The sequence below is a fragment of the Panthera onca genome, chromosome D1 (assembly GCF_046562875.1).
Source record: "Panthera onca isolate mPanOnc1 chromosome D1, mPanOnc1 haplotype 2, whole genome shotgun sequence".
NCBI lineage: Eukaryota > Metazoa > Chordata > Mammalia > Carnivora > Felidae > Panthera > Panthera onca.
The window spans coordinates 57,826,903-57,838,752 of NC_138348.1; the positions used below are offsets into that span (position 1 = coordinate 57,826,903).

Genomic DNA, 11,850 nt, shown 5'->3' on the forward strand with positions numbered 1-11,850 from the left:
TCCTCTCTCTGTGCCCCTCCCCCGCTTGCACTCTGTCTCTCTCTCTCAAAAATAAATAAACATTAAAAAAATTAAAAAAAAAAAAGAGAAACCTCAAGTGTATAAGAAATAGCCATTTATTTATTGTTTTTAAAATTCTAATTAAGAGATTCAAACCTCTCATTCTGTCAGGGTAGCAAGAAATTAAGTTTTCATCAGTATCAGGGGCCCCTCCTCTCACTCAGGCTTTATTGTATGGTACTGGGGAAACAAAGAGTCAATAGCTCTAGTTCATCAAAGTTTTTGCTAACATCTGTATTGTCCAGGGTCTTTTTTTTTTTTTATTTCATTAAAAATTTTATTTTTAGAGCCCATCAATGGACAAATCCCAAACAGTAGCAATACAGAGTATTTAAGAACATTTTAATATTTCTTTCTATCCATCTTTGTTTTCCTTTCCACAAACAAACATACTGGATTAACGCAACAATACTCTTAACCCCAAGTTCAATGCCTGAGTACTTTCAATATCTATTTTGAACACATAATAAAGCAGAGGCAGTTGACTTTATTTCCATTTGGAGCTCAGCAATTACTTTAGCTTCACATTATTGTATCACACGTTATAACCAAATGGCCTACCAAAGCAGCTAAAATCATAAAATTATTATAAGCCAAGTCAATGGTATGTATAAAGTTAACATGAAACAACAACTAGACTAGTATACATTTGTTTTGGGTCCTACAAGAAATATGCCAAAATAACAAGCTTTGGTAAAAGATGAGGTCCTGGGGCAGAGGAGAAGGGGAAGTCATATCATCAAAAATTTTGAGGAAAAGTTAGGTAAAAGGAAACCAGCCTATAGTTTTAACCAAATGAAGGGAGAAAGGGGAGTACATTATCAGGGTTGATGACAGCTTCGGAAAAGACATATATCATTCCATCACAAACTTGTTCACTACCTCAAGAGCTCAGCATCAGGCTCTCCAGGCATTCTGTTATTCTCCCGCTGGGTTTCTTCACGTGAACATAAACGTACATTTATGCTAACAACAGAGTATTATACGGTATTTAATCTGATGGCAAACAATAGGAAAAAAAATTGTTGGGGCCAGACTGACTTCAGGCCATCTCAATACCCCTGAAAATAGGGGCAAAAAATGAATCATTAAGAAACAGTATTCAAAGAGTACTGTATTACCTAATGTGATTTATAAAACAAGAACAATTCAGTAATTGTCAATGGAAAAAGTCATAATATTGGAAAATTAGGAATGTTTTGATGCTGATTTTTTACCAAAATGGTACTCCAAACAGTTAAGTTGGAACAAATTCCAAACTCGCACTTACTTGCATCACCTCAGTTTAATAATCCAATAAATGACAAGACAAACAATGAAAACAACATCATATAGCACAGCAGCTTGTTTGGCTCCCTCTAGATAAAATCTTCAGTTTTCCCATAGTTTTACCTAGAAATCCAGTTATAGAATCAAACTGTGAATCCATTTCAGCTAATAATTTATTTTGATGCTTAACCTCATGGCCTATTTCGATGGAAAGAGATTTTATAGCAGTTACTTTGCTTCTCAGACTTTCAGTGAGTCTCTCATTTTCTTCACAGGCACTATACCCACTGTTAGCATAGCCATAGTTCCCATATTTGCCTGGAGGTACTCCTTCACCCAGGCCTGCACGCCTCATCCTGCCAGAGTAGGGAAGGAAAAAAAGCAGAAGGAAGGGTGGGTAGAAAGGGGCCACGGTCCCTGGACGGTGTCTTCAGAACCAGGGCCCAAAGAAACACCAGCTTCTTTCCCCGAAGCGCCATGACATCAGTCTGTATTGCCCAGGGTCTTAATGGTCTCTGGAAGTCTGACAGCTTTCTCCTTGCAAAGCATTCATAAGCTGTGGCCAGGAAACTTGGTTAAGACTAAGAACCCCAAAGCCTCTATCTAGGTATACCATATAGCCATCACCTCTAAAATCTTGCCAATTCCTTAGACCTCAGGGACTCTCTCTCCTCACTCTCCTATCTTAAGACTTTAAATCTTGAGGAAATCTATCATTCTGCTGTGTGATTTCTCTGAAAAGGGAAGTCTTGCTGCTCACAAAGATAGTTGATATAAACTCTACTGAAATCTGTATTAAAAAAAAAAGTCAAGAAACAATTTTCAACTTTTAGCCCTGTTGCATAAAACTCCAAGGGAATACAATAATAACAAAAAGTGATTATCTTTGTGTGAGGGGGAAGGATGCAGAGCACGCCTGAGATTCGAGTTAAGCAAGGCAAAGAACCTGGGGGGCAAAATCTAAGGAGGTGCTCCTTTTTCAGGTTTGTGGAAGTGCAGGATTGGTGCCCGAGAGTGAGTGCCTTAATATATTTTTTTAAACAGCTTTATTGAGATATAATTCGTATATTGAGATATAATTCATTTAAAGTGTACAATTACATGTTTTTTGTTATGTTCACTGATATGCACAAACATTACCACAGTCAATTTTAGAACATTCTCATTATCTTGGAAAGAAACCTCATGCCCTTTAGCTATCAGCCTGCTATTGCCTAATCTCCCACTCCAGGCCTAAGCAACCACTAATCTGCTTTATATATTTGTAGATTTCCCTGTCCTGAACATTTCATGCAAAAGGAATCATATAATATGTGGTCTTTGTGACTGACTTTTTTCACTTAGCATAATGTTTTGAAAGTTCATACATGTTGCAACATGTATGAGTATTTAATTTCTTTTTACAGTTGAATAGTATTCCAGTGTATGGGTATACTACATTTTGTTGACCTATTTGTCCATTGATGACATTTGGGTTGTTTCTGTCTTTTGGCTATTATGAGTAATGCTGCTACAAAATTCATGTACAGTTATGTGTAGACTATGTTTTCATTTCTCTTTGGTATATACCTGTGAGTGGATTGGCTGGATCATGTGGTAACTTATGTTTAATCATTTGAGGAACAGCCAAGCTGTTTTCCAAAGCGGCTACACCATTTACATTCCCAACAGCAGTGTATGAGGGTTTTACCACAGATTTTCCCAACACTTCTTATTATCCCGCTTTTTGATTCTAGCCGTTTTAGTGACTGAAGTTGTATTTCATTGTGGTTTTTATTTGCATTTCCCTGATGACTAGTGATGTTGAACATCTTTTCATATGCTTAAGGCCATTTGTATATCGTCCTTGGAGAATTATTTATTCACATCTTTTGCCCTTTTTTAAATTGTTTTTTTTTTATTGAGTTGTAAGATTTATTTATATTTCTGGATATAAGTTCCTGATACAAATCAGATAAATGATTTGCAAATATTTCCTTTCATTCTGTGGGTTGTCTTTTCACATTCTTCTATATTACTGACGTATAGATGACATACAGTGTTATGTTAGTTTCAAGTGCACAACATAGTGATTTGACAGTTTTATACATTACTCAGTGCTCACCACCTGTCACCATACAATATTATTGACAGTATTCCCTATGCTGTGATTTTTGTCTTTATAACTTATTTTATAACTGAAAGTTTGAACCTCTTAATCCCCCTTTGCCTATTTCACCCATCCCTCCCATCCTCTGTCTTTTCACAATCTTGATGGTGTTATCTGAAGCACAAAAGTTTTTAGTTTTGAGGAAGTCTGATTTATCTTTTTTTTTCTGTTGTTTATATCTAAGAATTCTTTGCAAATTCTAAAGTCATGGAGATTTACCCTTTGTTGTCTACTAAGACTTTTATGTTTCTAGCTCTTATGTTAGATTCTTGATCTATTTTGAATTGCTTTTTTATATGGTGTGAGGAAGGGATCTAAACTCATCTGTAAGTGGCCATCTGAGCTCCATTTGTTGAAAAGACTACTCTTTGCCTACTGGATGGCCTTGGCATTCTTGTAGAAGATTAGTTGACTATGGACATATGGATTTATTTCTTGACTCTCAATATATTCCATTGGTCTATATGTCTATCCTTGTGCTAGTACCACAATGTCTAGATTACTGTTACTTTGTAGTAAGTTTTGAAATCAGGAAGTGTGAGTCCTACTTTGTTCTTCTTTTTCAAGGTTGTTTTGACTATTCTAACTCCCTCACAATTCTAAGTAAATATTACAGTAAGCTTGTTAGTTTCTACAAAGAATTCAGCTGGGGATTCTGATTGGTTGCATTGAATCTATAGAGTAGATTGGGGAGTATCACTGTCTTAACAATGTTAAGTCTTCCAATCCATGAACATGGGATTTTTTTCTATTGTAGATCTTCTTTAATGTCTTTCAACAATATTTCATGGTTTACAGAATGTAAGTTTTGCACTTTTTTGTTAAATTTATTCCTAAGTATTTTATGCTTTTTGATGTCATTGTAAATGGAATTGTTTTCTTAATTTCATTTTTGGATAGTTCATTGCAAGTGTATATAAATACAATTGGTTTTTGTACATTGATTACATCCTGAAACATCACTGAATTCATTTATTAGTTCTGATAGTTTTTTATGCAATTTCTTAGAATTTTCTGTATGCAAGATCATGTCATCTGTGAATAGTTTTACTTTTTCCTTTATAATCTGTATGCCTTTTGTTTCTTTTCCTTGCCTGTTTGCCCTGGCTAGACCCTCCAGTACAATGTTGAATTGAAGTGGCAAGAGTGGGCATCCTTGTCTTGTTCCTGACCTTAGGGGAAAGCATTCAGTCTTTCACTACTACGTGTATTGTTTACTGTGGGTTTTTAGTAGATGCTTTTAATCATGTTGGTGGAATTCTCTTCTGTTTCTAGTTTGTTGAGTGTTTTTATCATGAGAGAGGGTTGAATTTTGTCACTTGCTTTTCTTAAAAAAAAAGTTTGTCTATTTATTTATTTATTTAGAGCAAGTGGGGTAAGGGCAGAGAAAGAGGGAGAGAGAGAATCCCAAGAAGGCTCTGTACTGTCAGCGCAGAGCCCAACACAGGGCTCGAACTCATGAACCTTGAGATCATGACCTGAGCCAAAATCAAGAGTAAGATGCTTAACTGACTGAGCCACCCAGGTGCCCCCAAATGCTTTTCTGTATCTATTAAGGTGTACATGAAAATTGTGTTTTTTATTATGTTGATTACATTATTACAATTATTACATTAATTGATTCTTTAGAAGTTAGACCAAACTTGCCTTCTACTTGTTCATGGTATATCATTGTCTTTATATGTTGCTGCATTTGTTTTGCTAGTATTTTGCTGAGGATTAATCTGTCCATATTCATAATAGATACAGTCTATATTTTTCTTGTGATATATTTTTCTGGTTTTAGTATCAGAGTAATACTGGCCTCATAAAATGAGTGCTCCCTTCTAACTTTTGGAAAAGTTTGTATAGAATTGGCATAAAATTTCCTTTAATTTTTAATAGAGAATTCAGTGGTAGAATCATTTGGGTCTTGGCTTTTGGGTAGTTTTGGGTAGTTTTCTGATTATTAATGCAATCTCTTCACATTTTGTAGGTCTATTCACTCGTCTTTCTTCTTGAGTTTCATTAGTCTGTTTCTTTGTAGGAATTTGTCCCTTTCATCAGGGTTTTCTAATTTGTTGGCATACAGTTGTTTATGGTATTTCTTTTTAATCCTTTTTTTCCCCATAAAGTCAGTAACAATGTCTCCTCCTTTATTTGATTCTAGTAATTTGACTCTTGGGGGGAGGTGGTTAGTCTAGCTACAGGTCAATTTTAGTTTCTCTTTTCAAAGAACTAACTTTTAGGGTCATTGATTTTCTCTATTGCTTTTCTATTCTTTATTTCATTTCCACTCTCATCTATATTATTTCTCTTCTTCCAGTTTCCTAATTTTCTTTTTATCAGAATCTAATTTACTAAACTGAGCCTTAGGTTTTTTGTGTGTTCATGTATTCCAATAAAACTTTATTTTACAAAAGCAGGTGGCAGGCCATGTTTGACCTGTGGGCCACAGTTTGCCCATCCATGATCTAGAGTAATGGTTCCCAACCTTGGATGCATACCATTTTATGGAACTGATTCCTGGACCTCACTCCCTGGGATTATGACCCAACTGATCTGGATTGGAGCATAGGGTGTTTTTTTCTTTGCTTGTTTGTTTTTTAAGCTTTCTCAGGTGTTTCCCATGTGCAGCCAAGGCTGAGAGCCCTCTTTTCAGAGCAGTGATTTGACCTTGGGTTTTTTGTTTGTTTGTTCTTGGCTTAAAACAACAGAAATTTAATATCTCAGAGTTTGAGGCCAAAAGTCCAAGTTGCAGTGTCAGTAGGGCCTTGCTCCCTCTGAAGGTTCTAATGGAGAATCCTTCCTTGCCACTTTCAGCTTCTGATGGCTGTAATTGTTCCTTAGTTTGTGGCTACATAACTCCAATCTCTGCCTCTGTCTTCACATGGCCTCTCCTCCTCCAACTCAAGAACAGCAAATGAGGGGCGCCTGGGTGGCTGAGTTGGTTGAGCATCCAACTTGGGCTCAGGTCATGATCTCGCAGTCTGTGAGTTTGAGCCCCGTGTCAGGCTCTGTGCTGAGAGCTCAGAGCCTGGAGCCTGTTTCGGATTCTGTGTCTCCCTCTCTGTCTCCCTCTCCCCCGCTCATGTTCTGTCTCTTAATGTCTCAAAAATAAAGATAAACATTAAAAAAAAATTAAAAAAAAAAAGAACAGGAAATGAACAGATGCATAGGGCAAAGTGTGGGGGCATGGGGTGGCATGGAGTTTTCATGTCCTTAGGTCATGCCACCCTCCTAGTATCTGGATGTGTTCACCAACCCAGAAGTTCCATCTTTGAAGTTTTGATTTCAGTTATTATATTTTATATATGTATTAAATTCTTTTAGATTCTTTTACAAATTTTACAAAAGTGCTATAGCACTTTTTATGGTTTCCTGTTCTCTATAGAGATCTTCTCTTTATTTAGTGAAAGAACTGGTAGACTGTAGTCAGTTTTCTAACAGTCATAAAAGTCTAAAGTCATAGTTGCCACACCCAAAATCACCCAAAATCAAAGAACAAGATGTAGTTTCAAGAACTAGAGAAGGCATCACTACCAAAAGAGAGCAAGTTCAAATAACTCAGGAAAAGGTGAATACAGATATTTGAGATGGGAAAAATTTATCTTTAAACTAATTTCTAGTAAACCGTTAACTATGATGTTCTATGAATTGGTAGTCTGTATTTTCCTTTCTGAATCCCAGACTAAAAGCACAATGGTAAATGTGTGACTGCTTACCATTAATTTTATCTGTACATTTGATTTTCATCCATCTGTAACATTGATAACTCATTTTATTCAACCATTATTCTTTGCATGAAAGTTAGCATTTTTAGCCTGATTCATTTCCAGCTTCATCATTTCCTGATGAAATACAAGATCCATCTTCTATTATAATATGCAGATAGTACAGTATATTATGGATGAAGGGGTACTGAAACTATTGAGGTTAGCTCTGGGCTCCAGGAGAGAAATTATGATTTTATGATGGTGTGATGTCCTCAGCCTGATATATCCTGGAAATTTCTAGGAATTGAAGAAAATTAAACATTCCAGACTCAAAGCAACAGGAAAACATAACCCCATATTATGTGGCAAAGGGAGGACTAAAAGGTATTATTTTTGTGGATTTCATTGTTTAAAAAAGTCTATATAAATCACAAGCTGGAACAAGTAATACATACACACTCATATTTTCCTGCCCACTCTTTAGTTAGGGATATCAGTGAAGAGTGAAATGGCTAAAAGTATATATCAGTTATGATTGCATTCAGCTACATGTGTTGAAAACCAAACTAGAGTGACTTAACCAAAGAGAGGTATTTTTGTTTTCCAAATAACAAGAAGTCCCAAGGAAGGCAATCCAGGTGCAGCAAGTCAAAGACATTATTAATGACCAGTCTCCTTTTTATCTTCCTGCTCTGTCATCCTAAATGTGTGGTGCCTCACAGTCAAAAGATGACTACTGACTTCTGGTTTCTAGTCAGGCATGTAAGGAATTTGGAAGATGCCGTTGCATCCTAACCATAAGTAAACAGCTGAACAAACTGAAAAATCAATAGCTTTCTTGGATCCATCAGAGAAGTGATGTCACAGTGCAAGCTGCTGCCCCCAAACTGGAGACACAGGCCTAGATGAAGAATCACAATTTACTGTAATGGAAATCCCCAAGCAGAAACCTCAGGAACCAGTGCAAGGGTTGGAAAACCTAAACTACAATTGATGAACTATGGGAGGCTCAATGTGGCCAAGTCTGAGAATCAAAAACTCCAAGGAGACCAGTCATATGGGGGTATATACTTTTGTCAGTTTTACCTCCAGGAGGTTGACCAGGTTTTCATAGTGAATATTGGAGAAAAATCCCTCATACTTCTGGCAGGCCAAGGGAGGAAGAAACCATTTTGAATACACCAGAGCATCTGCTCTTAACAAGACCTGCCTCAGGAGAAACTGTTTAACCAGAGGCTAACCTGCTGGATTTTTATCAGAGTTTAACTGACCTGGGGGGAGGGAAATACCCAACCCAAGTGCACTCGAACTATCCTGTCCCCTAAGGGTTGGGGGAATTCTGAAAGGTACTTGTGAAGTTTACAACCCAGAGTCACAGGCTCCTTAAGAGACTGATACTAATCATCGACTACAGAATACTTCTACTCTCCCTTCATCTTACCATGTTACAAAAGACCCATTTATAAGCGGTTCTTTTACCCAGTATATCACATGCAAATATCAATAAAAATTATTAGACATATTAAGTGGCAAAAAACAGCTTAGAGAGAGAAATCATCAGAACCAGACTCAGATACAGCAGGGATATTGGAATCATCAGATGAGAAATTTAAAATAACTGTTGTTAATATGCTAAGGGCTCTAATGAATAAAGGAGACAGCATGCAAGAACAGATGGGTAATATAAGCATAGAGGTGGTAATTGTAAGAAAAAATCAGAAAAATGCTAGAGATCAAAAACATGTAGCAGAAATGAAGAGTGCCTTTGATGGACTTCTTTCGTCAACTGGACACAGCGGAGGAAAGAATTTCTGAGCTTGAGGATATCTCAATAGAAACTCCCCAAAATGAAAAGCAAAGAGAAAAGAGGCTGACAAAAACAGAATATCCAAGAACTATGGGGCAACTACAAAAGGTATGATATACTATTCATAATGGGAATATTAGAAAGAGAAGAAAGAGAAAGAAACAGGAGAAATATTTAAAGCAATAAAGAAGGAGAATTCCCCCAAATTAATGTGAGACACCAAATCACAGATCCAGGAAGCTCAGAGAACACCAAGCAGGATGAATGCCCAAAAAACACTGTATTTAGGGATATCATATTCAGATTGTTGAAAATATAAGATGAAGAAAAAATCCTGAAGGAACCTAGAATTATAAAAACAGCTTACCTATATATGAGCAAAGATACAAATTACATCAGCTTCTTCTCAAAAAACCATGCAGAAGAAGGGAGTGGAGTAAAATATTTAAAGTGTTGACAGGAAAAAAACCCTAGAATTATATTCTTTGCAGGCTAATCTTTAAAAAGTGAAGAAGAAATAAAGACTTTCTCAGACAAGCAAAAACTAAAGGAATTGTTGCCAGTAGACCTGCCTTGCAGGAAATGTTAAATGTTCTTTAGAGAGAAGGAAAATGATACAGGTCAGAAAGTCGTACAAAAAAGAAAAAAAAAAAGCATTGGTGAAAGTAAAAGTGAAAGTAAAATGAAAACATTTACTTTTCTTTTTTTTTTTTTTTTTTTAATTTTTTTTTTCAACGTTTTTTTATTTATTTTTGGGACAGAGAGAGACAGAGCATGAACGGGGGAGGGGCAGAGAGAGAAGGAGACACAGAATCGGAAAGAGGCTCCAGGCTCCGAGCTGTCAGCCCAGAGCCTGACGCGGGGCTCGAACTCACAGACCGCGAGATCGTGACCTGGCTGAAGTCGGACGCTTAACCGACTGCGCCACCCAGGCGCCCCAACATTTACTTTTCAAAAAAAGGTTTCATTTTCATATTGTTTTTTTAAAGTGCTTATTTATTTTTGAGACAAAGAGAAACAGAGCACGGGTGTGGGGGGGCGGGGATAGAGAGAGAGGGAGACACAGAATCCAAAGCAGGCTTCAGGCTCTGAGCTGTTAGCACAGAGCCCAACTTGGGGCTTGAACTCACAAGCCGTGAGATCATGACCTGAGTCAAAGTCCGACACTTAACCAACTGAGCTATCCAGACACCCCTAATTTTAATATTAATTGATCTAACAGAAAACAGTTTGTTCAAAACAGTAACAGCAGCAAAGTATTTGACTATATATGTTTATGTATATAAATGAAATAAATGATACAATGAAAGGGAGGGAGGAATTATTTTGTTATAAGGTATTCACACTACCCATGAAGCAGTGTAGGATTATTTGAAAGTGGACTTAGATTAATTGAAAATTATAGGGCAAATACTAGAAAAAGTAAAAAAAAAAAAGTGTATATATATATATATATATATATATATACACACATATATTCATATATATGTATATACGTGTATATGTATACGTGTGTATACATATACATGTATATGTATATACATATATACATATATATGTGTGTATATATATATGTGTGTGTATATATATATATGAATGACATGCTGAGACAGAGAAAATGGAATTGTGTAATATGCTCAATTAAAATGACAGAAGGCAGAAAAAGAGTGGACAAGAACAAGGGCAACAAATAGAAAACAGTAACAAATATGTTAGAAATTAATCCAACGATAAATATAATGACTTTAAATGTCAATGGTCCAATACAACACTTAAACGATTGAGATTTTCAGAGTGGATCAAAAAACAATACCCAACTATATGATATTTACAAGAAGCCCACTTTAAATATAAAGACACATGTAGATTAAAAGTAAGTGAGTAAATGGATGGAGAAAGCTATACCATGCTAACCCTAATTAAAAGAAAGGAATAACGATATTACTTTTAGACAGAACAGACTTCAGAACAAGGAAAGTTATCAGATTGAAGAAGTACATTACATAATGATCAAGAGATTAATTCTTCAAAAAGACATAACAATTCTTAACGTGTATACATCTAACAACAGACTGCCAAAGTATGTAAGGCAAAAACTGATAGAACTGCAAGGAAAAATAAATGAATTCACTATTATATTTGGAGATTTCAGCGCCCTTCTATCAGAACTGGGTATATTCAGTGGGCAGAAAATCAGTAAAGACATAATTGAACTCAACAATACCATCAGTCAACTGGATATAATGAACTCTCACAGACTTCTTCATCCAACAGCAGAATACACATTCTTCTCAAGCACATATGGAACATTCACCAAGATAGACCACATTCTGGCCATGAAACACACTTCAACACATTTGAAGGAATGTCTGCTCTCAGACCACAAAGGAATTAAACTAGATATCAACAACAGAAAGACAATTGGAAAACCCCCAAATATTTGTAGATTAAACAACATTCTTCCTTATAGCACATGGGTCAAAGAAGAAATCTCAAGGTAAGTGTAAAAATGTCTTGAACTGTGGGGTGTCTGGGTGGCTCAGTCAGTTAAGCACCTGACTTCAGCTCAGGTCATGATCTCACAGCTTGTGAGTTCGAGCCCTGCATCAGGCTCTGTGCTGGCAGCTCGGAGCCTGGAGCCTGCTTCCAGTTCTGTGTCTTCCTTTCTCTCTGCTCCTCTCCCACTTGTGCTCTGTCTCTCTCTTTCAAAAATAAATAAACATTAAAAAATTTTTTTAAATGTTTTGAACTAAATGAAAATACAAGTTATCAAAATTTGTGGGATACAGTGAAAGCAGCCCTTAGAAAGAATTTTATAGTATTGAATGCATATATTAGAAAAGAAGAAAATCTAAAATCAGTAATCTAAA

The 11,850-nt window shown here is 36.2% G+C and overlaps 1 pseudogene; it reads right to left on the reverse strand.

The window, feature by feature from the left end:
* Positions 1-585: 585 nt before the first annotated feature.
* Positions 586-1,842, reverse strand: LOC132661289 (BET1 homolog pseudogene; annotated as a pseudogene).
* Between the last annotated feature and the right edge of the window lie 10,008 nt (positions 1,843-11,850).